The sequence below is a fragment of the Podarcis filfolensis genome (assembly GCF_964270895.1).
Source record: "Podarcis filfolensis genome assembly, chromosome: 6".
In the NCBI taxonomy this organism is placed as follows: Eukaryota; Metazoa; Chordata; class Lepidosauria; order Squamata; family Lacertidae; genus Podarcis; species Podarcis filfolensis.
The window spans coordinates 33,021,880-33,046,761 of NC_139609.1; positions in this window are offsets into that span (position 1 = coordinate 33,021,880).

Sequence of the window (24,882 nt, forward strand, 5' to 3'; positions counted from 1 at the left end):
GCTACAGGAAGAGCTCTGCTGGTAGCTGTCGCCTCCTCGCCTGTTAGAACTGGGTTGCGTAGCTGTGGGTAACCAGCCCGCCCGGACGCCATTTTGCCCGCCCATGCTGCCTTCTGTGGCGGCCGCCATTTTGCTATAGGCAGTTCCTCGTGGGAATTTCTTTCACCAAGCCCCCTATTAAGCCTTATCAGTTGCAGCTAGGAGCAGTGGCTTTAAGTTTAATCGGAGGCAGCCGGGGCTGGTTTTCTGTGTGTTATTCTTGTTTCAAAGTTGATGCAGCTCTCCCAGTAGTTAATTAAAAGTTGTAGAGTATTTGGTTATTTAAGCCATCTGCCTTATTTGGTAAAGCCTGTTGTCTTTGTAAAAATTTTGTCATTCGCTGCTCATATCTAATATTTTATTGGGGGTTAATTTATCAGTCTGTCTTTCTGAAGAAGAACACTTAATCAGACATTGCTGATTCATTTTCGTGGAATCTAGTGCTTTAAGCCTAGGAGGCTTGCTTGCAGCCCCTGACTCTATCAGAGGTAGTATCGCAGAGGGGTCCCTGTTTGATTGGATCATAAATAATCGAAGTGATTAATTGAATACTGAATATCATAATAGTAATTAATAGATAAATATTAAAAATTAAATAAATAATTAAAAATTAATAAAATAAAATAAAAATAAAATAAAATAAAAAAATAAAATAAAAATAAAATAAAAATAAAATAAAAATAAAATAAAAAAAATAAAAAAAATAAAAAATAAATAAATAAATAATAAAAAAAAATAAAAAAAATAAAAATAAAATAAAATAAAAATAAAATAAAATAAAATAAAATAAAAAATAAATAAGAATAAAATAATAAATAAATAAACAAATAAATATTAATAACAACAACATTGATTCTTTAAATAAATAACTAAATTTCACAATTCTAAGTTCAGTATTAATAACTAATTATATAAAAGTACGCATTACAGATTACTAGATAGGCCTTTTCTCGCATTCATACACATTCATACACACGTACATCGGCTCATAACACGAGATTGAGAGTATGGCAAACAGGGGCAATCCCCAGTTGCCACAACCAGGGGCTCTAGTACCCGTCGCACCCTGCAACCCTCAGGCTTTAGCCCAGCTGTTTTCGGCGCTACAAACTTTCTATGCGCAATGCACCCCTCCAGCTGCCCCGAATCCAAATATAGTAGAGGTGTCTCAGGATTGTATTCCGGACACCCCCCCCAGCCAACAGGGCCAGGCAGGGCCCTCCGCAGCCTTGGCGAGTACGTCCCATCAAATCGCGGGGCAGCACAATCGGCCCCAAACGCGTTCGCAAACTGCTCACTCACAGAAGTCCAAGGCGTCTGCGCAGAAGGCCAGGTCTGGGCCACAAAAGTCTAAGGCTACGGCACATAAGTCCAAAGCTCCCAGGGCAGCCTCCTCTAACCCTAGCCACCAGGGAATTGGCGTACCTAGTGTTTTTCAGGATTCCACGGCCCGGCAAAGTCCTTCGGAGGGGTCTTCTTCAGAAGATGAGATACCTCCCCAGCAGGCGACCCCAGTGGCCAACGACTTAGCACCGCAAGATATCAGCAACCGAGGAGGGAAACGGAAGACTAAGAAGAAGCATGTGGCAAAAAAGAGCAGGAGAAGCGATCCATCTGACTCCGAAAATGAGACAGGTACTTCTTCTTCGGAGGGTGATAGTGATGCTCCCATGGAGGCTTATTGGGGGGAGGGTGAAGAGACAGGTGTTCCTTTGTGGGTACACGAGAGGAGGGCAAATTCCCACCGTAAAACCTTTAACGGTACCCTCGAATGGAAAGACGGGGCGCTAGTAGAGGATGTTAAAGTTTCTACGCATTTGTCTACGGATTTTATCTTGGGTAACCATCTTTCTAAGAGAAAGAGGGATAAGATACTGAATGGGGACTTCATAGATATGTTCACTCTGCTACCGCCGGCACAAATAAAAGGTAAAGGAGAGAAAAAGCGGTATTATGGCAAGAAGAGGTATAGGTCCCCTCGGGCGGAGCGCACATTCGAGAACTGGCTCAACGGCTACCAGGTTTTCATGGGGATAGTGGCAGGATGTTATCCAAAACGTGGTTTGCACCTTGCATCTTATCTGGCACATGTGAGAAGGGCCCGGGAATTAGCGGGAGATGAAGCTGCCATCTCGTACGATGAGGACTTTCGCAGGAATGCCTCGCTGTTGTCCTCTACACGCTGGGATCAGAGGGACAATAACTACTGGATGGAGCACGTGGGGCCTTACATCGAAAAGAAAACACTAGACCAAGCTAAATCTGGTAAGGGGGACACAAAACGTCGTAAGCAGTGCTGGGATTTCAATAAAGGCGCCTGCCAGCGCACCTCTTGTAAGTACTTGCACGAATGTGATAAGTGTTTAGGAAACCATCCGGCCGTTAGCTGTTACAAGAGCAAACAGCAGCCCTTTCGAGGCAGCAGGGGTCACCTCCATCAGGGAAACCGGGGTGCCCCCTCTGGCGCGTCAGGACCAACCCAAGGTGCAGCAGGTAATCGCTATTAATCTGTCGCTCGACCTGGCCCGCTCACCGATTAAGCTCCAACCCCTAAGAACCCTGTTAAACCTATATCCCAATAGACAGGCTGCCCTTCTTCTAGGAGAAGGGTTTTCCCAAGGTTTTAGAATTCCAGTGGCTTTCACCCCCAATTCCAGCAGCCCGCCCAATCAAAAGTCAATTTTAGAAAGACCCGACATTGCTGTAAAAAAGATTCAGAAAGAAATTCAGGCTGGGAGGGTGGCTGGTCCTTTCGCAGTACCCCCCATCGATCAGCTACATATTTCTCCGCTCGGCATTGTCCCAAAAAAGGCACCCGGGGAATTTCGGCTGATACACAATCTTTCTTACCCCAAGGGTGCTTCAGTCAATGATGCTATCCCCCAAGAACTTTGCACAGTGAAGTATGCATCCTTTGACCAAGCAGTGAAGTTGGTCAGGGGTTTCGGGAAGGGCGCCTACCTGGCCAAGTGCGACATAGAATCCGCATTTCGCCTCCTTCCAGTTCACCCAGAGGACTATCGTTGGCTAGGTTTTAAATTCCAAGGTTCCTACTTCATTGATAAAGCAATGCCCATGGGGTGTTCGATCGCCTGTGCGGCCTTCGAGACCTTCAGCACCTTCCTTGAATGGGCCCTGAAACTTAGAACTGGCGTTGAAGGGGTGGGGCATTACCTGGATGATTTTATTTTGGTGGCAAGTAATGCTAATGACTGCATGGCCTTGCTACAGGCCTTCAAGTCCATGGCCGAGGAGTTGGGTGTCCCTTTAGCAAACGAGAAGACCGAGGGCCCGGTCACTTCGATGACTTACCTAGGCATCGAGCTTGACACAGTGGCCCAAACTTCCCGCCTGCCCGCTGATAAGCTGGCGGCCTTAAAAGACCTTATTTCACAGCTCTTGCCCCTAAGGAAGGTTACCCTGAAGCAAATTCAATCCCTTTTGGGTCACCTCAACTTTGCGTGCCGCGTAGTTTCTCCCGGTCGCCCCTTCTGCGGACGGCTGGCAAAACTGTCAGCTGGTCTAAGATCGCCTCATCATAGGGTGCGTCTCTCAAAGGCTGTAAAATCAGATCTCCAGGTCTGGCTTCAATTCTTAGACGGCTACAACGGTATCTCTCTTTGGCAGGATAGCATGGCCCTGCAAGCTGACTTCCAAGTGCATTCGGATGCAGCAGGGTCCATGGGCTTCGGCGTCTATTTTAGAGGGCAGTGGTGCGCGCAGCGATGGCCCCCTTCATGGCAGGGCAAACCAATACTGCGCGATCTAACATTCTTAGAATTCTTCCCTATAGTGGTGGCAATTCATCTTTGGGCGGAGCAATTCAGAGACCGTAGGGTTTGCTTCTGGACAGACAATCAAGCCGTGGTGTCCGTGCTAAATAAGCAATCTTCCCGTTCGCCTAGAGTAGCGTCGCTGTTACAATATTTTGTTCTTTCTTGCCTTCGTCTAAACTTATATGCTTCAGCCAAATTCGTACCTGGTATTGATAACAACATTGCGGACGCTCTGTCTCGATTCCAGATGGAGCGCTTTCGCTCATTGGCGCCGGATGCGCAGCAGCTGCCGCAACAGTTTCCGGAACACCTCTGGAGTATTGGCAACGAGAAGCAATAAAGGGAGTATTGTCGGCAGTTGCACCATCAACCCTGAGATCTTATAACAAAGCGTGGCTAGATTTCACACTCTTTCGCCAGGAAAAAGGGCTGTTTAAACGGGGCAGGCCCCCGACCAAGGCGGAGGTTATAGAATACCTTGTGCGCCTCCGCGACCTAGGGCGGGCCCCGAAAACCCTCAATATCCATTCCGCAGCAATATCGTTCTTCTCCAAAGCCTTGTTCTCTGTAGACCCCTGCGCGCACTTTGTGGTGCGGAAAATGTTAGAGGGCTGGCGTAGAGCCCAGCCCCCTGGCACTGATTCCAGGAGGCCCATAACGTTTGATATACTTATGCAAATACGTTCGAAGCTCCGGGCCATTTGTTGGTCCAAGTACGAGGCCAGGTTATTTTCTTCAGCATTTTCCTTCGCATTCTTTGGCGCCCTTCGCATTGGCGAGGTAGTTTGCGATGGCCAACCGGTTAATAATAATAGGGGGCTCCTCTTGGAGGATGTAACCTTGTCCAGCTCAGAGGTAATCCTAAAAATCCGTAGCTCAAAGACCGATCAGCTCGGTAGAGGGGCCCTAGTCCGCCTACAGGCGACCCAGAAGGATGGCCCCTGCCCGGTAAAGGATGCAAGAAAGTTCCTCTGCTTAAGACCTAGGGCAAGTGGCCCCTTTTTCATACATGCAGACGGCTCCCGCTTGTCAAAACACCAGTTCACCAGGGTTATGCGCAAGGCAATCGCGACTATTGGGCTCCCACCCGAGGAGTACGCCGCGCACTCTTTCCGCATTGGGGCCGCCACCACCGCTGCGCACTTGGGCTTACCAGCTGAGAGAATAATGAACATGGGACGGTGGAAGTCGAATGCCTATAGGGGATACATCCGGAAATCACGCTAACCCTCCCTTGTTCATTAACCTAAAAAAAAAAAAAAAACCATCCGCCCCCTCCTGACCTGGCTCTCTTTGTTTTATTGTTTGTAGGTGCAGGTGCTGTGCGTCTCTGGATCGTTGGCCATAGCATTGTCCACTGGGCAAGGCTGCGGGTGGTCACCATGGGCGCTTCCAGCTATCCCCAGCTCCCGAGCAATGTGGAAGTTTCCTGGATCGCACGGCGGGGAATGCGTTGGGGGGAATTTCTCCCAGCTGTATCTAAAAAAATTGCAGTTGAGGGCCCACCCGAGGCGCTGGTCATCCAATTGGGCGAGAACGACCTGGCTTACAGAAAAGGGGTGGACTTAATGTGGAACATTTGCAATGATTTGGAGGAGTTGCGGGCCTCCTATCCGAAGCTAACAATTATATGGTCATCTTTGCTCGAAAGGCGCTTTTGGCGGGATGCCGCAAATCCTGTGGCGGTCAATAAAGCCAGGAGGATCCTGGAGCGCTCGGTGGCGCGTAGAGTAGCGGCAATGGGTGGCCAGGTCATCAAACACCCAGGCATCCAGTTTAGCTCGGAAGCACTCTACCGCAGGGATGGCGTGCATCTTTCCGATGCGGGTAATGATATGTGGCTAGCCGACATTTTTCAGGGGATCAGGGATTGGTTACAGGTCTGAGGGTATTGGCGGCGAGCCTGGCTCGTGTGGCGGTTAGGCATTGGCAGGGGGCATTGTCATGCAAATGAAGTCGGGGGGGAGGAATGCCATCACCTCCCCCAAATCTTGAAGGGTGGTCTGTTAAAGGACTCCGAGGGGCGTCGCCTCGTCCGAAACCTACGGAGGCTAGGGCCTAAAGCGCGCTCCCGAGCGGTAACCCCTTGGGGAGCGCCTACGGATGTGCATCACGGGGGCTCCCCCTGTTGGTGTTTAACCCTTCCCGGTTAGTCCGGATAGTCTGTTAGGGCCAATGCCTAAAGCCAATACCGCTCTTACCTGTAATCAATAAAGTTGTGGCCATTTTCGCCCATTAACCTAAATTCTTGTGTCCGGTGTCTTTATTTACTCCATCTGTGGGAGGGGGCGGGTATCGCCACGCAAAGCCACTCCCGACCTAAAGAGGGGGTGGGGTTGCGGTCGCACGCCCCCATCTACTTCTCGCGGGGCTGGGGCCAGCCCCGCGGGTCGCAGGGATTCCCTTAGCATTAATATTCATCGCCCACAGCGTCAGCCAATCGGCTGGCGCTGGGGGCGGGCCCACCAGGGAGCATTTAGGGTCGGGGCAGCCCTGGCTCGCCCCTTTTCTCTCTTACAGCTGCTGCGGTTTCCCACCCACCCACCCTCTAGGTTTGCTTTCTGACTTTGCTATGGGCTTCGGCTGGTCGCCGCAAGGGGCCTGGTAGGAGTTTTTCCATTTGGCTAATTGGCTGTATTTTGAAGCCACTTGGTTTTTTCGCCTACCTCGTAGCAAAACGTCACAACTCCTTGGTTTTGGCGGTTAGGCATTGGCAGGGGGCATTGTCATGCAAATGAAGTCGGGGGGGAGGAATGCCATCACCTCCCCCAAATCTTGAAGGGTGGTCTGTTAAAGGACTCCGAGGGGCGTCGCCTCGTCCGAAACCTACGGAGGCTAGGGCCTAAAGCGCGCTCCCGAGCGGTAACCCCTTGGGGAGCGCCTACGGATGTGCATCACGGGGGCTCCCCCTGTTGGTGTTTAACCCTTCCCGGTTAGTCCGGATAGTCTGTTAGGGCCAATGCCTAAAGCCAATACCGCTCTTACCTGTAATCAATAAAGTTGTGGCCATTTTCGCCCATTAACCTAAATTCTTGTGTCCGGTGTCTTTATTTACTCCATCTGTGGGAGGGGGCGGGTATCGCCACGCAACCTGTGATTCTGAATACCAGCTAGCCATTGTCATCATGATTCATCCAGAAACATGTTTAATAATGCTTTTTTTCCTTCCCTGCATCATGGAGTGCACTTATTTGTTTACTGTTCATTTTCCTAGGTCTCTCACAAAGTTGTGGCTTCTTTGAGCAGGTTAAAATCCTCTGTCTTTGACTCTCTCGTTTCTTTCATTTCCTGCCTCAAATGATTATTGCATTGATTGAATACAATGAGTATTGTCGGCTTCAGATCTGAAGACTGTGGCTGCAAGGATACAGCTTGTAATGGAATCCAAAGCTCCAACCTTCTTTTTCTTTCGGAGTCACTGCTTCTGCCAAGAATTCTGTCCTTCCATAATGGAAAGGCAGCTGACTCAGCCTGAGCCTTAGCTTTGGGTAAATCCACAAGATAGCGATTTCCCTGAGTTCATCCATCAAGCAGGTAGGGAGAGGAGACATTTCCTCAAGCACAACTCTTAAGGTTGCTTCCACGAGCTAAACAATGTGTTAAGTATCACCAGCTGCGTGCATGTGCAGAATATGGAAAGCCTAGGGTGTTTTCTGATCGGTCACTTGCTTCCCTCCCAGGTCTGTCATCACCCCCTTAAAAAAGCATCAGGAAAACAGACAGTTAGAACTTGTCTTAATCTTCATTTTGCCTGGGAAAGCCTTGTTTGTCCTGCTTCAGGATGGAATCCATGGCATCAGTGCCACTAGCAAAGCTAGTGAAGCTAAGACAGCCACTCAAACTCTCCTTATGCTAGGCTGTGGTGTGTGAATGTTTCCATTTCCATCTTGCATCTGCATGGGATCCAGTCTGAACCCAATCAGCAGGTGCCCTGAATTTGTCACACCCAGCACTCTTTCTGTCCCCCTGCAGTTCGTCTTCTACCAAAAAAGGATGCTATTAATTTCTGTCCCCTGTGATGAATCACGCACATTATACAATTTATGTAAATTGCAATTTCATTACTTTATTCCGCATCATTTCAATACAAGGGGAGGGGAAAACACAGCATATTACGTTTGTGGACTCAACAGTGAATACTGCTTGTCTTCGCTGGATTGATCCCCGTTCCGTACATGGGGCAAATAAACAAGCATTGGCAACTTCTCCTTCCAATTTCATTTTCACTGGAATCCTCTGGCATCTCCACCTGCATTTTCTGCTGTGATTACGACAAGCAACACTGATGGTTCCATTGCTCCTCAAAGCCCTGACTGTCAGGTGTGGGGGTTGGATTGCAATCTAAGTTTAGAATCTATGTCAAGCATAGTGACTTTCTATTTTAATGAATCCTCTGGTTTCTTTTACCAACTTTCTCTGGAAATGTTTAAAGGCTTGAACTAGAACGCTTGAGTGATTTAAATTTATTTCTAATGCAGGATCTGTCTTGCCCCCTGGCCTAACCCTTGCTGATCAGAAGGTCAGCGGTTCAAATCCCTGTGATGGGGTGAGCTCCCGTTGCTCGGTCCCTGCTCCTGCCAACCTAGCAGTTCGAAAGCACATCAAAGTGCAAGTAGATAAATAGGTACCGCTCCGGCGGGAAGGTAAACGGCGTTTCCGTGCGTTGCTCGGAAGCGGCTTGGTCATGCTGGCCACATGACTCAGAAGTTGTACACCAGCTCCCTCAGCCAATAAAGCGAGATGAGCGCCGCAACCCCAGAGTCGTTCGCGACTGGACCTAATGGTCAGGGGTCCCATTCCCTTTCCCTTTAAGAAGATACTTCTATGGTAAAGGTTGCTACATGGAGCTACCACAGTCCAGAAAGCAGGAGTATAAAACTGTACTATCAAACATGTGATGTTTTCTCTAAACCAATCTATTTGCATGTTAACTTCTTTTTTACTTCATTTTATCAAGATAATTTATATGCAAACAAGTATAAATATAAGTGTAAATATATCTTCACACATCCAGTCACAAATATGTTACTTGAAAAGATACACATCTACCTGTGTGTTTATTTACCATCTGGCTTTAGTGTATCTCAGACTCCTCCACAATTACTTAAGTGATGGCTGTTTCACACAGCAAAGCAATTTTCTAGTACCACAAATTAATGGGATTTCTTTCTACCTGTTTTTTGTCTAGACAATCTTCTGGCGGCACCCTCGTTAATTAAGTGCTCATAACACAAATCAGCTTCTTAAACTGATGAGTTTATTAGTTGGACAGTATGTGTTTAAGATGTCTCCACTATATGTAAATGAAAGCAGAAGGGTGAGGTTGCATGGATAAATATTAGAGCTGCCATACATAGTAGATTTAAAGATGAAACCCACAAAGCAGTAAATGCAGAGCTTTGTTACGAAAACCCTGAACACGTTTTTTGTAAAAAAGGAAAACAACATAAACACATAAAGAGACAAATCATAACTGTCAGGGAGGGAGGGAGGGAGGGAGATGATTTTTTTTCTGTTTTTCTTTTTCTTGGTCACACAGAAGACTACAAATCAGTTTGGCATTGCAAGCATCGCTCTTTTATTTTCTGCAGTGCAGACACATCATCAACCTTAATGATAAAAACCTTCCTCCCCCCAAATAATTCTTAAGCCTTAGGAATAAGCACCTCTTTGCCACCCAGAGCAAATATCCCACAAACATCATCAATCTCTTTCTGAGCATGATTTACAGCCTCTCCTTTTGGCCAAATAAAGACATTCGTGGGCACGTCCCTACGGCACCACATTGGGATTCTCCCCCACTTTGCCCTCTAAATGCAGACCAGCAGCCTGGCATGAACACTCCATTGCAGAAGCACACACAAAAAATTGGGAGATGGAGGAAGCTTGTACAAATTGGTCATATTGGAGGTATCTGCCCAGCCTCTCAAAAGTGGATGCAATTTTACATTAGTAATGCTGAGCACGTGGGGTCAGTGTAGTGTAGATGAGAGAATGGGTTTCCTATCTGTTCCACAGGCAAAATAACAGGAATAATTGTTCAGCCTGGAAGTGACCATCTGGTCCTCCACTTTATCCCTTCTGGGTGGATGCCTAGGTGATACCAAAGAAGCAGCAATGGAGAAGTACAGGCATTTAACCACAGTTCTGGATTACCTGTATACTGATGATACAGTATTATGCCTTCCACTGAGATTACCACAATACTCCCCCCACCACGTGTGTGGTACTCTGATCCATGGGAAGTGAAGTGGCTTTCCATTAAATGAATCCCCATCTGTCTTCAGCAGTTCTGGCTAACCTAGTGGGGTATTAGTGCTTTGGTGGTTGAAAGCCCTGCAGCCTGCTGAAAATTTGGGCCACATTTCACAGCTGTAGAGCATACAATCTAGCCTTTCTCCAAACTGATTGTATTTAATCAGCAAAGTTGCAATCTATATCCGGGCTGTGTTAGTGCCCATTTATTAGAAAAGTCCATATACAGAACTACAGCGGGGAAATTCCAGATGATGGGCCTTCATTTAATTCATAGACTTTCAAGAGCCGTATTCTAATTTAGTGCATTATGCCACTGCAACTGTAAACTCAAGTAATCCATTAGCTTACAGTTGCATATTTAAATAAATCCTAAACATTCTTACAGTTCATTTATTTAGAATAAATTATATACTTCAATCAGATTCCCCCCCACCCTCAATAGTTCAAGCACTTCCCCCAGTAATGGCTGTCTTCATCAGTTCTGCCAGACATGCAAGTATCTACTATTTCACTCAATATAGACATCTTAAAGATCTGTCTATGTTTCCAACTAATCATAATGTTTGTATGCTTTCCTGATGGAGTATAGTTTTTCTGTCCTTGATCATGACTGCAGGTTAGGTACGATTAATAATGTATGTACATCTGTTTTAGTAAGTGCATGGAATAAGACTTTCTGGAGTACATTAAATGTCTTCAGCTGCGGTTCACAGATTCTTTTCTTGAGTGTCAAGGAAGGCATCCGGTAAGAGTTCATTTATCAGGCAACCAGGGAACATCGCGTGGCATCAGATGAGGTTGTACATTCAGGATCAGACAAAGGGGGCTCCGTGTTCTTGCCCAGAATTTCACCTGGACAGTGAAATGCTGCGACCATTTTTAGAAATCTCCTGCGTGTGTATTGGTACACATGCTGTTCTCCACTTCAGGAGGTGAAAATATAATAATTGAAGTGGGAATAATAGGCTATGGCATTCATATCACTGCATCTGGGAGAGTGGTACTCATTATATTGTTGAGGCGCAATATATTAAAACTAGTGATGAATAAAACCAGCAACAGCCACAGAACCAAAAACCTTCCAGCCACCTGCCTCAAAGCTCCATTGTGTGGTAATTGAAATATTTCTTGTCCTCCATTTTCAGCAGCAAAATGTTTTGGGCTGGACTGGGTTGCACAGCTGGATATGTGCATGTTTGCTTAGAGAGAGGAAGAGACATACAGCAATTGCGCTCTATCCTTAGCTCACTTTCCTGGAAATCTGGCATATAAGGCTTCTCTTGAGATATGAATAAACTGGGATGTCTGCCAGCTCTTGAGAGCTGCCATGGGATGACCCTGTCACAAGAAACAGCAGTCACGTATTGCTGGAGAATTCAGCCATAGCCATCAGGAGGCACATTATCCATGACTTCTTGCTGCACTCCATTAAAGTTAATTCACATTGTGTTAATGAGGACACATTAACACTTAACTCCTCATTACTACCTTAAGCCCATTTTTATCAGTTGGAGCAAGGACTTTGCATATTGCTCAATGCTCAGGGGCCTGATTCTGGTTCCATTATTCATGATAAGCAATGCAAAAGTATTCTCTTTGAAATCACTGTGGCTGCAAATTTTGGAAACGGCTGAAAAATGTGAGAAGAGATAATAGCAAAAAGATCCATCATTTGCACAGAAAATTTGGCTTAGACTGTGCATTATGGGCTACAGAGACTGCACTTCACTTGCATTAGTAATCGAGCTGTCACCTTACACGGATAAGAGGTCACCCATGTATGGGCCAGAGACTACTCTTAATTCAAAGTTCCATATGTTAGGAGGTCCAGGCTACCTCATGCCTAATGAAGGATCAGAGGGTACAGCAGCCAGATCTCTCAGGTTCATTTGGAATTGTCATTTAGAAACTTTAAATAAAGGCATTATTGCAATGGCATTTGAATGATAACAACTCCTATCCCTGCCTTTATTAGCAAGTGTTCTTTGATTTTTAAGTATTACAGAAGAACACTGTTCTGGTCTAAGAGAGGAACAAAAGCTTAGGAATTTCAAAGTCCTTAATTCACTATATATTGGAGATCTGGAACTTTTCCTATAATATATATTAAAAGCTACCAGGGTGGGTTCAAAGACCACAGAGATAGCAAATGTTTCCTCGGGTGACAGCATGGTTGAGGAAGAAATGGCGAAACCCTTACGAAAGAAACCAAGCCTAGCCTCATGGCTCTGGGAGCAATTACTATCTAGTCTCGATTCTTATATTTTTAGGCAAGATGTTGGAGATAGTGGTGACCTCTCAACTCCAGGTGGTTTTAGAGGGAACAGATTATTGGGATCTGTTCCAATCAGGATTCCATGTTACGAAAAAGGAGCAATGCTGCTGAGTGCTCCAGGTGGCTGGAAAGCCAAACAGGATGTTGATGTTATGGGACTGTACCGTGGGAACAAGGAAGAGTCTATTATGTGCACTGAGCACCGGATGTTAGCTCAGAGTGTCACATGACCCTGTACCAGAAGTACATGGGTGGAGTTATTCCCTCTCTGCTGTGGCTGCTGAGGAGTGCAGACACGTTCTTTTCTGCACTGGTGACAGACAGAAATAAAGGCATGTAAATACATTTCTGTCTGTCTCTCTCCCCTCCCTGGGGATGGCAGGGGGGAGTGGTTGTGTTCTTCTCACGTTGAGGAGGATCGGCCGATAGAGACCTCGCCTTGTCTTGCCGGGAGCCGCTGACGGGGGAGGCCAACAAGGGATTCAAGCCGGGCACCTGGAGAGTGGCCAATTCCTCTGACTGATATGGGCTTGAAGATCCCAACAGATTCCACCTTGGTTTGAAGACAGAAATAGCTTTGTTTGCTCTGCTAGATTGCTCTGCCAGACCTCACAAGCTTCTTATATCATCAACCATGATATCCTGCTGGAAGACCTGGTTGGGTTGAACTTAGGAGATGCTGTGTTCTTGTGGTCCCCATCCTTTTCAACAGGTGATGCTGGGGGGGGGTCTGTTCCACCCTGGGGTGTTCCCTCTTGTTCCCCATGCTATTTAACATCTGCATGAACCAGCTGAGAAAAGTCATTCAGAAGTTTGGGCTGTGTTGTCATGCAGCTTTACCTCTCTTTTCTATCTACAAAACCCAGGGCAACTTTGCAGTTCTTCACTGTTGTCTCTAAAGGTCCAAGTGGTGTCAATGGTCAGGAATACTTTTTATTAGCTTAAACCAGTGTGCCAGCTGCATCTCTGTCTAGAGTAGTTGGATCTAGCTTCAGGTAAGGTAAAGGTAAAGGGACCCCTGACCATTAGGTCCAGTCATGGCCGACTCTGGGGTTGCGGCGCTCATCTCGCTTTATTGGCCGAGGGAGCCGGCGTACAGCTTCCGGGTCATGAACCAGAGCAGCGCACGGAAACGCCATTTACCTTCCCGCCGGAGCGGTTCCTATTTATCTACTTGCACTTTGACGTGCTTTTGAACTGCTAGGTTGGCAGGAGCAGCGACCGAGCAACAGGAGCTCACCCCGTTCTGATCGGCAAGTCCTAGGCTCTGTGGTTTAAACCACAGCGCCACCCGCGTCCCCTAGCTTCAGGTACTAGTGTCTTAAATGGGATTGCTTTGAAAATGATCAAGTGGTTCAAAATGTATTACCGTATTTTTCGCCCCATAGGATGCACTGCCCTATAGAACGCACCTAGTTTTTTTTGGGGGGGGAATAAAGAAAAAAAATTATTTCCCCCCCAGGCACGGGGCTGGCGTGGGGGAAGCCTGAACTTCCCCCAACCCCAGCCCCCAGAAGAGCCTGCTATCCGCAAGCCTAGGGAGCCGCGCCGGTCTCCCCAGGCTTGCGGACAGCTGTGCGAAGCCCGGGCGCACTGAGGCTTCCTAATGCAGGCAGCTCTGCGCAACCCTCCAGAGCCCGGCGCGGCTTGGCGCCGGGCTCTGGAGGGTTGCGCAGAGCTGCGCGGACCCCGGGAGGGCAGGCAGCTCTCTGCGACCCTCCGGAGGCCGGCACGGCTTGGCGCCGGGCTCCGGAGGGATGCGCAGAGCTGCACGGAGCCCGGGAGGGCAGGCAGCTCCGCGAGACTCTCCGGAGGCCGGCGCGGAGCTCGGGAGGGTTGCGCAGAGCTTCCTGAAACCTGGAGAGAGAGAGCCTCTCGCTCTCCAGGCTTCAGCGAAAGCCTGTATTCACCCCATAGGACGCACCCACATTTCCCCTTCATTTTTGGAGGGGAAAAAGTGCGTCCTATAGGGCGAAAAATACGGTATGTATTTATACGTTTATTTTGTAAGATTCCCATTCCACTAGCAATTCTAGTGCCCTGCCTTGGCTTAAAAGCTTGCTGCATGGGTGAATGGATGAATTGTTGGAACAACATCATAACTCTCATATGGTCTTGAACTTCTTGTACGCAGTCTTGAATTCCTGAACCTTGTCCCTTGATCCTAGCCCAGGCTTTTCACCACCATCCAGTCTTTGTAAGGGGCTTCGGACTGCTGAGTCTGTACAATTTCTCTTCTTAAATAACAATATCTTCCTTATTTATAAGTTACAGCCCCTGCCATCATGTTTTGAGAAAAAGCCAGGACATGATGGCCCTTGGGGGCACCATCTTCCACCACTGGTGGTCTGACAACAATAGGGAGAAAGTGTTCTTTCTCCATTAGGATAGGAAAAATGCACCAGCCCTTGAACTTTGATTTCAGCTGTTTGCTCACCTCCTGCTCTAGTTGATATAAGCCCTTAAAGGCATAAGAATTAGCATGATCTATGCTTCAGATTGGTGCTGGAGGAGACTCTTGAGAGTCCCAAGAAGATCAAACCTATCCATTCTTAAGTAAATCAGCCCTGAGTGCTCACTGGAAGGACAGATCCTGAAGCTGAGGCTCCAGTACTTTGGCCACCTCATGAGAAGAGAAGACTCCCTGGAAAAGACCCTGATGTTGGGAATGATGGAGGGCACAAGAAGAAGGGGACGACAGAAGGTGAGATGGTTGGACAGTGTTCTCGAAGCTACCAGCATGAGTTTGACTAAACTGCGGGAGGCAGTGGAAGGTAGGAGTGCCTGGCATGCTCTGGTCCATGGGATCACGAAGAGTCGGACACGACTAAACGACTAAAGAACAATAACAATGCTTCAGATTCTCTCTCCACTGCCACCATACGATTCTCTGCTAATATACCCGAAGAAATAAAAACCATTGGACATCTTTTCCCTCTTGGTTCTTATTTAAGCTGTGTGGCAAGCCTGTTAACAGTCCAGATCAAATTCTAGGTGCAATTCGCCAGAAAATTTTCCAACACAAACCCAAACTGAAGGGAATGGGAGCAATACAAGAACACAGTCATTCTGTGGAGCTTGTTCAGAAGAATGATCTGGTGGTGTTTTGTGACAGTCTTTGTTTTTTGAAACAATAATAGCCATGAAATGAAGCACTTAGAAGTGCTAATTCTACTGAGTACTTGATATTTACAGATCAGCCCCTGTTGCTAAATCGTTGACACTTCTAGGTTTTACAGTGCAGTGTTGTGTCAAGTTATATGAGTCTTTTCTCTTAGATTCCTCAGTTTCATTATCCTCTGATCTGTGTGTGCTGAGGGTGGGAGAAAGGAGTGATCCTGGAGTGGGAGCTCTGAAGAGTTTTTTGTGTGAAGCATGCCAAAAATGTGATGCACATATATTAATTTTATGAGGCATAATCATCTCTAATAGTTCAGGAAACCCAAAATTTGCGGTGTTGTCATGGAGCCAAAGAAACTTCTATTTGTGACAGCAGCCGTTAAGAGCCTATTTGGGCCATAATTGAGTTGCTATGCTTTCCTTTTAATTTCACTACCTGATGATACCTGAGAGCAGTAGAGTTTGCTTCAGAATCCCATTAGGTACCATTATGAGATCCTATTTCCTAGGTTTAAAAAATCTAATTGTCAGTCAATGTGTTACAGCAAGCCTAGCTTTTGTTTGACTCTCCTGGTGATACACTGTGGGAAAGAACACAAAAGGACTATGCTTCATCATTCTGTCAAGGAGGTTTCTTAACAAATTACCTTTACCCTCAAAAGAAAACACAGAGAGACTTTTCTGTAGCTTTAACAATTCTCATACTTCATATCTTCTTTTCCAGGCCATTCAAGGGAACAAATATACAATCCCAGAGCACAGAGAGATACTGAAATCGATAGCTTTAAAGACTTATGAAGAAATCTAGATGTTTAATAAAAAAAGTCACGTTGCTTAATAAATCCTTAGTTAACCTCCATATCCCTCCCCCCACCGCCCACTCAAAACTGTTTTTGTGGCAATTGGTTTTTGCTGTCCTGGACTGACTGTAAGGGACTGTTGTCTATTATATAGGAATAGATATCTTTCTTGTTGGTTTGCTTAGGGATAGAGGAGAAACTGGTGAAACCTGCCCTACCATATAGCTCGATTGTGTATGGGTGAGAGATGGCATGTCTCTTGGCTGAGGGTGGGAATGTTAAAAGTTCTGATGCTTCCTGATGCCTAGGATCTGGGTTTCAAGATTTTCTGTTGCCTGTAACCTGCTGGGAGGAGCCTGTGTTGTAAAGAAGACAGGCAAAAAGAGATTATATCTAGAGGTAGCCAGCCTGCAGAAGTATATAGAGTATATCTAGTGGTAGAAAGGCTAGTGGCAGAACCTGGCATGAGAAGGAGAAACTTTGTACATCTGGAAGAGAGGCAAATAATGAAGAATGAGAGTACCTGAGAGTAAGATTCTTCTGAGAGTCTGGTAAGGAGTAGAACTATTTAAGGGAAAGCAGGTGGCATTTTACTATACTTTATTTTGTTATTGTGCACTATTGGGGAATTTGTGGATTTCCTATAATATTAGCATATTGTTTTTAAAAACCATATTTTTCCCATCTTAGTAAACTTTTAACTTGTTCCATGAACTTGTTTCGTCTCAGTTTATTGAAAACACTCTCACTCCTGGAAGCCATAACCTGTGCTACCTTGAGAGGCTTCAAGGAGAACCCTGGAATGTGTTTAGGTGGACTGATAAAGACAGCCTGGTAGAGAAATTCCTTCCTTTATCCAATGGCAGTGAGAAACTTAGGTGAGGATGGGTGGTTGCAGGAGATCTTCCATAGCCTGCAGGGAAAGTTCCTAACTCACCGAGCGTTTGAGACCCATTGGCTACCCTCACCTGGTTTAGCTAGTCAGTCAAAGCTGTTTCCCGGAGTGTTGCTGGCCGCTATCATATTCTGAGAGCTTCTAGGAGACACAGGTGAGTGCTGAGTAGAGACCAAAGGTGGACAAACTACCCCAGAAGGAGCATGGTTTGTCTCCCACCAGAGGTACTGCCTCTCCCCTAACACCCCATACACATCGGTTGAAAACTAAGCTGCCCAGTTCAATATGGATTATTTCTTTGCAAAACAACCTAGTAATGGTAAAAGTTCATTTATTAGTTTAGATCAGCTGAAAAAGGATAACGTGAAACTGATTCTAAAGTTAGCACCATTTGCTGTAAAAGGGAAAGGGAAAGTGCTTTGTCAAAGGGGTGGAAATGCAATTACAAAATCCAGCATGTGCTTCAGATTCTACCTAAGCCTTTCATAAGCTTCAATTTGAAGAGGTTTTATGAATCTTAAACCTTCCAAAAGTGGCTTAATTGATCCAAAGAGCTATCAGTTCAGTTCAATGGAATTGGGAACAATGTTTCTCTTGCACAAAGTGTGATCATCAGAACTGAGGGGCTACATTTTTTTGCATTAGTCAATGCAATTTCGTCTCAGACCATACATCTTGTAGGGCAGGGCTGTGAAGACTACAGTATCCTAATTTAGAGCAAGAGAAAATGTGGTGGTTGCTATTGTTAAACAATTGGGAGCTGGGAAAGCACCATATCTTGGGCTGCTCCTGGACAAAATTCATAATTCCCTAGTTCACAGTAGGAACCTTGGCAGGTCTCCTGCCTACCTCGCTCCCGAAGCAGGCAGTACGACAGCTGCAAAATGAGATGCAAAAAAATATGAATGGCCAAAATGACAAAGGCCTGGCTAAAATCCAATTGCATTGCACCTAAACAAACAAACAAACAAACAGTTGTCCCCAGTCAATAGTAGACTTCTATAGATTTATGTTTTTTTAAAATAAATTGGGATACTGCAGAGAAGCCATCTGATACATTCTGCAGCACTATATGACACTTCCGATCTTGGCAGCCACGTAATGTCTTCGTGCATATGTGGGGTACATAATCTTCAACAGCTTGGTATGAGATTTAGCTTTGAAGCACTTTGGTCAGAGACGAGATGATCACTGTGGTGAGTCCATCTCCAAATGTATCCAGTAGTGCTGACTTGAATGAGCTGTTGGCTTTCCATCTGGAAGACAGAGATGGCATTTCAGCTGTTCTTTGTTAGCTGTAGGTTAATAAAATATAGATAATTTAAAATGAAAATCTCTGTCTCTTCTCTTTCTGGCCTATAGCTACTCAATTTCATTCCCTGTTTTTGAGCTATGATTAAATACATATGTTTAAAGTTCACTAATCTCACTTTGCTATCTCTCCCCTCCATTTTTGTTGTTTTTTATTCACAGCCCCAACTGCTGTTTATACATTCCAAGCAGTATTTTTTTGCTGTTTGGTTGGTGACTTAGCATCAGTGCTACAAACTCTACAGCTTGGAGTGTGGCTTCTGATCTCTCTCATTTATGGGGCCAACTGCAACATTCACCAGCTAAACAATTTTTTGTGGTGATAGATTTGCTAGCCCATACAGTTCCCAGAAAAATAGAATACCCGTTCTCTCTTTTGCCTGGAAAAAAAGACTATTGACTCACCTATTCATCAGGCAGAGAAAAGCCAGATACACAGTTGTTTAAGGGCAAAATCGTCCCGTTCGATATATGTATTGATCTAGCCAGAGGGACACAACCACTGGTTGCACTGTTTCAGCTGCACTAAAATCCCCAAGGCTTTAAATAGCTGAGCCAAGGTCAGATAAGCCGGCTGATTGTGTGTCAGGGTCAGAAGCAAAGAGATCCCTATAGCAAATGCTCCATACCCTTTCCCCCAGAAATCTAAGGCTGCATTTCTGTGACACAATGGCCTGCACTTGCAAGATGAACTCTCTATCATCTCATTGCTGCGCGTTTGAAGAACTCTAACATGCAAAAACAACTGCCTTGCTCACAGGCTTTCAACATTTCTAGGAACTCTTAACCCCTGGAAATGCAGATTGGAGGTGATGGGCAAAAAAGGCAATTACAATAGCTTTCTCTTATTCCTAGACCTATAGTTACAGGTTAATCACATAGTGGGATCCTTGTGGTCAGTGCTTTTTGGTGTGTGGTGGTCCTCACTGGTATAGATGACCATCATTTCACTTTTTGCTGTCTATGGTAGCCATTGTGTGCTGGCACCTATAGCACCGTACCACCCATATGTTGTTGGGCTCCAACTGCCATCATCCCCAGCCAGCATGGCAAAAGGTGCCGGATCATGGGAGTTGTAGTCGAACAGCATCTAGAGGACCACAGGTTCCTCACCTCTGACATACAACATCTCAGAACTCCAGGTCCTTGCTGTAAGTAAGTGAAAATGGGATAAATATCTGAGGATGGAAAGAACAGGCAATTTAACCTTGGAAACAATCCTTATGATCACTGTTTTTATATGCTTGGGAAATGAAGATGACCTTCTTGAATTATTTAATTGTCTTTTCAGTTATGGTTGAAAAAAGGAGAAAGTAGGAAGGTTAAAAATGGGAGGTAGTTTTCTTATCTTTGCAAGGCCCTGTTCGTTGTGGATGTATTGAGGTCTTGAGCTGGAGCTTTCATAATGGGGTTGTGTTGAACTATGGGGCTTACTTAAGAGCTAACCTATAAGAAATTCTTACAAAGTATTTGTTTTGGATGCAGGAACATTCCAGGTCCAGCCCCCAGCATCTCCAGATGAAACCCTGGAGAAAGCCAGTAAGCCAGCATGGAGAATTCTGAGCTAGCTTTGTAGCAGAACCTCTAAGTGGTTTGCAGTAAATGTTTAAAATAATTAAAGTTCATGGGTGAGCCCCTGTGTGCCTTGAGGTGGGTTTGTTTCTTCTTTGTTGTCCCCTGGTCTGGAAGACGAAATATTCCATTTCCCGCTGCCAATGTCACAGGCTGGCCAACCATATGCTATTAAATTTAAGAATATATATTTAGTTTCTAGACAAACAACTCTTACAAAAGCACATTGCAGCAAAATTGGATGTCACATTATGGAGATCCCCCTTTTTTGTATTATAAATAAAGATTAGGAAGAAATGCAGAAATGCAATAGCTTATATTGCAGACAAAACCAGACAATGTGAAGATGCCAGGTAACCTGTCCGTTAATGAAGCTGGCAGTTCAAGTTGGAAGTCACAGACTTTCAATCACTCAAGTAATCCCATTAACTTCAAGTACCTATGATCTCTCAGGATTGCAGCCTATGTCTTATTGATACTGCTCTGGCAATGCAAATAGGCTCTAAACCGAGTTTTAAAAGTGTTACGAGTCACTAAGATTTAAAAAGGCAGTGGTGTTAATGAAATTGGTTTCAGATGCTCTTGCATTAAGTCAGTAACAGGCCAAAGAAAGACCTATGACCGCAATTGAACATACTGATTTTTCTCTTTCAGTTTTACACATGTTTTGCTTCCTTAGGTTTGCACTCAGTTACCGATAAAATGCTGGGCTCAGGTATTAGTGCCGTACAGACTATGTTTCCAAGGTGTGATAATAAAAACTGTTGCTCCACAAAGGTGCTGTAGAAACTCTTGCAAGGAATATGAAAATGCAAGCAATGACCAGATTTTATGAGCAACTCTCTGGATGAGTTTACCAGCAATGAAAGTGGCATTTGATCAGCTTCGCTGTCATCAGCAGATGTCACTGCAGCCATTAGTAACTAATGAATTGCTCAAGAGGACGTAATGGCTAATTTGTCTGGTCAAAAAGGCAGTGGCACAACCTTTGAAAACTGTGTTCTTATTTAAGCTGTGAGAAAAAAAGACTCCCTTATCGTTTAATTTTAAAATGGGCTAGGTTCCAAATCAATTAAAGGCCCTGGACAAATTTCCCTATGAATTTGCAGCAACTAAAGGTTTGTCTTGAGTTGCTGATGGAAGAAGATAGGCACAGCAGAACAGCCGGCGGACCAATGAATCAGATAAAGGAACCAGAAAAGAGATTTATATCCTCTTATTATGAATACGTTGGCTCCCAAAAGGCCATTAAATAAGACGTGTTTGTCTTCTTCAAAAAGCTCCCAGTGGTTTTTAATAATGAACACTTATATTTAAAGGCTTGTCTTTTCAATACTTCTCTGAGTGGCTAGAAAGTATTCAGGCTGCTATGGTGTAAGTTTTGATTTCCATTACTGATTCCCGCCCCCCTTCAGTCTACGATTGTATTCTTTAGAAGAAAATCAGATTGTTGCAAAGACTTTTGCCCCTTCATACTTTAGGTTCCTCCTCCTACTATAGAATCATACAAAGGCAATATTAAAAGCAGGCTGTCAAAAATCCACCCTAAGCAGAAAGATCTGATGTGCTGTTACGTTCTCACTAGGTGACTTGCATACTTCATATAAATAAAACAACTTGACGGCAGAGTATCATGCACAGAGAATATTAGGGTTCATGTACCAAAAGAGAACTGGAAAGTTGAGGGTCACTAAAGCTTGCAGTGTAACATGCTACTGAAGAAGGGGAAATAGTACTAAATGCAACAGAATGTGTCTCTTAAAAATCTGAAGTCCATTTTAGCAGTGAATGATGAGCATGTGTCAACTGCCAAGGCAGCAGCTGCCTTTCTAGAGTTCTTGCTCTGAGAAATACATACTGTGCAGGTGCAAAGCTTTTATTATTTTCAATCTAAACTGCAAACAGATGACCATTTTCAAGGGTAAGGGCATTTGCACAACACACACCAGGTAATTTTGCATTGCAAGCAGATACGATTAAACTTAAAACAGCATGCATAAGTGCTTATGCACAGGGGAGTCCACACAGCATAGTAGTGCTTCAGCATGAAACTGACACATATGTAGATTTCTTGGCATAATTCTGCCATGGATTTAGTTTAACTTTGCCAAATCAAGACCCATGAAGTAAAAGCGCCAGAAAACATCTAGGGAGCATTTATGCAATATCCAGTCAGACACATGTGCCACTCAAGAGGGTCAGCTCTCTACCCCACCAGTCTGTCCAGCCCCAAGGGAGAGGCGAAGCTTACCTGCACACCAGTGAAATATTTTCTAACTTAGATGATGGGAGCTGTAGTTCAACCTGTATCATCCTAGGACATAGCAGAATCATAAGCTGCAAATGGCACCTTTGGTTCATGCAGTAGAGTCAAAGGCATATTGTGCAGGCATATTGGGCTAGTGGGATGTGTGAGAAGAACTGGAGTGGAGCCTATGTGATTTTCCATAATACCCCTAACCCTAAGGGCATGCTGTGGCACTGCATTGGTGGTATAGCTGAAACAAAGTACAGTTGTACCTTGGTTCTCGAATGTAATCCATTCCGGAAGTCCGTTCGACTTCCGAAAACATTCAGAAACCAAGGCGTGGCTTCCAATTGGCTGCAGGAGCTTCCTGCACTCAATCGGAGGCCACGGAAGCCGCGTTGGACATTTGGTTTCCAAAAAACATTCGCAAAACAGAACACTCATGTCCGTATTTGCTGTGTTCGGGAGCCAAAACGTCTGAATACCAAGGCGTTTGACAACCAAGGTACAAATTAGTGAATGGACCAGTGTCATGGATTTCTGTGCTAATTGCCTCTGAATAGCATTGGGTGTTCTTTAATGCCTCCTAAGAAAATACCATTTTTTTGCTCTTCTAAGGGACCTTTCAGATACAAGGTAGTTTTGAGGGATCCATTATGCTATGAACATGCGATCTGGGTTCACGCCTTTAAGTGCAGCTATGTGCAGAAGTTCTGATCACTTCAACAGTGCAAGATATTGGCAAGGAATGGGTGTCAGAAATGAAGAAAGAGTGTGGATATTTGCTGAAACAGTGACTTAGAGTGCAATCCTAACCATATCTACTCAGAAGTAAATCCTATTGAATTCAATGGGGCTTACTTCCCGGTAATGAGTTAGGATTGCAGCCTTATATGATCAAACTTTAGGACCCTTCAAGTGTTTAAGGTAAGCCAGCATCTATGTAAAATTGGTCACTGGAATTTACTCACTGGTAAGTCTAAGCAGGATGAAGGCCCAGATCACTTTGGCAACTGTCTCTGTTGCCCCATATTGACAATAAACTACAAAGTTTTATTGTCAGAAATTAAACTCTCTGATGCAATTCTTAAATTGCTCTAGCTAAAATTGTAGCTGAATGTTACAACTCCTAGCTGAGCTTCACACCTGTATTAGTACATGCTGTGCTTAGAGCAAATGTAAAAAATTAGCTCCCAATAGATTCCATAAAGAAAAACAATTTTTTTTCCTCCTGAATGCAGAATACAAGAATTCCAGCATGTTGCAACCATACAAAAGATGTTGAGATGTTCATATTGATCTCAGCAGATCTGTTTAACAGGACTAAAATGTTCATGCTAATTTGATGAGATTGTATTATGATAATGATCACTATCATGTCAGCTGCTGAAAGCTCCCATAAGTGAACATTATTCACTTCAACTGTTGCAGTCTAATACAGTATGCAAAACAGGAAGAATAGTCAATTGACTTTGGAGTAGCTATCAAAACCAGTGAGTGAGCAAGTTATATTACTCTTACTCATGGACCACTGTACAGACACAAAGGCACAGAAATAGGTATATAGCAAAACCAGTGATTTTGGCTGTCCGACAATGCAAAAGGACAACAACCCAGCTTCCCACATGAAATATAAAGCTACATTTTGCTATGAACATGGTTCTGTCTGTTAAGTATAATTGTTTAATTGCATGTTGAAATGGAGAATGTCTGTATGCATAAGGGTTTAACAAAGGTTCAGCAAAAGGGTTTAACATTGGAAAGTTCAGTTGAAGCATACTGAAGCTCTCTGAGCTCTAGCAGGTTGATGATTAACTGTTGATGTTCTATGCTAGCATTCACGTGGTGTTTAACTTTAGATCATGTGTGTAAGGTATTCAGTTGCAAATCTCCATCTTGAAGGGAGTTGCCTGTTAATCTTTCTCTGGAAGCCACAGAGAATGAAGGATATGATAATGGTGCCTCTCCAAGAGCTACATAGCTTTAGGCTGGATGCAGGCTAATGCAGGTTATAGGAGAGACAGAGCATTGTTCTTTTTGCTCTGATTGTAAGAAGAAGAACCTATGCTTGAATATGCATATGCTTTATACAACTTTCTGGATGTTTTGTACCTGTTTTGAAGAAGTTCTGATTAGTAAAGCTTTGAATAAAGCTTTGAATCATATTTATGGATCTGGGCAATTTTTATTCAATGAGGAGTCAGTTTTTAAGCATCCAATTGCTTCAAACTGCCCTATATTAATATCTACAGTACTTTCTACCTAGTATTTGCTCTTTTAACTTTCAGTAGGAGTTGATTACTCTCATTTCTAGAAGTTGGGTTTTTTTCAGGTTGGATTGGGGCCACTGCAGAGTACCAGATCATATTTCAATAGACATGTAGAGTTTGCTCTTGATTTTATGCTCCAAAACTCTTCTCTCTTTTTTCATTCTTTGTTTTTAAGAACAGATTAAGACATCTTATACCAAAGAAAAACAAGAAAAGAAAGAATAAAAGAATAAAAACTCAGAGCATGTATTTGGTTACAACAAACATAAGGGCAAAACAAGGAGACAGCAGAAAATCTTCCACAAATATATCCATATC